This window comes from Triticum dicoccoides, chromosome 4B (genome assembly GCF_002162155.2).
Source record: "Triticum dicoccoides isolate Atlit2015 ecotype Zavitan chromosome 4B, WEW_v2.0, whole genome shotgun sequence".
Classification (NCBI taxonomy): Eukaryota; Viridiplantae; Streptophyta; class Magnoliopsida; order Poales; family Poaceae; genus Triticum; species Triticum dicoccoides.
This window is the reverse complement of record NC_041387.1, coordinates 565408521-565410222: the sequence shown is the minus strand read 5'-3', so window position 1 is coordinate 565410222 and position 1702 is coordinate 565408521.

Here is a 1702-nt window from a genome sequence, read left to right as displayed (position 1 = left end):
AGCTAGTACTAACATCAAGCGAGTGCCGCTTTAGGAATTTTGTCTCATGCTTTCAAATTATTGGTTGAAGATTTGTGCAACAGTAATACAATCATGGATAATAGTTCTGTAATACCATTTTTCTCAACGACATTGACAATATTTGAATGGTTAATCCTTTTACATCAGTACAAACTCAAGATTTTGTATTACTTGTGAGAATTATTTTGTTCAAATGCATAAACACGCTCAACAACTTATAACATAGCTTCCACCAACCTTCTCACTCAACACCTTCGATGAACTTTATTAATAATTGAAAGCATTATTTGTACGATACAATCCGCGACAACGCGCGGGGCATTATCTAGTTAATAGAGTTAGTCATATTACCAGCATCTATTCTGAACATCTAAACAAACATCTATTCACGCGGGTCCTGTAACTGGCATATATACGGCATTAATGCAGTCAGGGGCGTGGGCCAGGTTACTGTTCGAAAATGTGGTGCCTAGTACACGTGGGTACACCACGAGCAAGTGTGGCGGTTCAGATTTCGGCAGTATTTGCACCCCGGGGCCAAAACGGATTTCTGAAAGAAATGTATTCATTGTAGTAAGACTTCTGTTGTTACCTGATACATAACCTGTAGCGGGTAACCGCCAAACCCAGCCACCTTTGCGTCTTCTCCGTTGTTTGCGCTCGAATCAACGGCTTTTCTAGGGTTTCACTTTTGGTGAGCCACTTTGGAGATTCGTAAAGTTGCATATCAGCGATGGAGCCGCGTCGAGCTCGGGTGAGGTGGTGATTCGTCATTTTTTTCTTCGGTGGCTGCTATGGTGGTGCCGGAGGCAGGTGATGGGTGTTGGTGTCAAGCTCAGAGATGTTCTACTATCTTTTCAGTTTTGTCTTGTCGGTTTTTACGTGACTTGCACTTTGTTATTTATAATATGAATGAGACACGTATTACCATGCAAAAAAAAAGATGGAGATCCAACTGGCAACCTGACAAAATTGACACGGTTGATGGCTGAGTAGCGGTATTCTGCGGGTACTTCGTTTCAAATTCAAGTTAGCTTTCTTTTTTTTGCGGCTGCTTACCCCAAAGTACAGCATCACCAGTAGGAACGTCCACCTGTATACAACACAAAAACACATGACGGTAAGACTAACACATTTTGCATTCCAAAGAAGTTGTTAGCTTCATTGGGAAACAACAAGTCCTACAGATCAATTTGCTGTCTTAAGACCAGAGAAAAATGGTTTCTTCACAGTCAAATACATGAATATTTTTTAAAATCATTTTTATGTTTTATAAAAGGCGTGAACAATTTTTAGTTACACGGATATTTGTTTAAACACGCGAACATTTTTTAAAAACAAACTACACGATTTTTTAAAGGCATGAACACTTTAGAATTAGATGAACATTTTTTTATAAATTTAGTTACACCTTTTTAAATTACATGAACGTTTTTTTAAATACTTAAACACGTTTAAAAAACACAAAACATTTTTAAAAGACGTGAACTTTAAAGAGCTATTATCCCGCAAAAAAAACTTTAAAGAGCTATTGAAGATCTACGTAGGACTCCCCTTTTCAATAGTATATACAAGCTGATCGAATGTTTCAGCTTTTCAATCAGTAAGTGTTTTTTTTCTTTAGAATTAGACTAACCCCCTTGGGTGCTAATGCCCTTATTTGGTTGGTCCAGTTTGAACG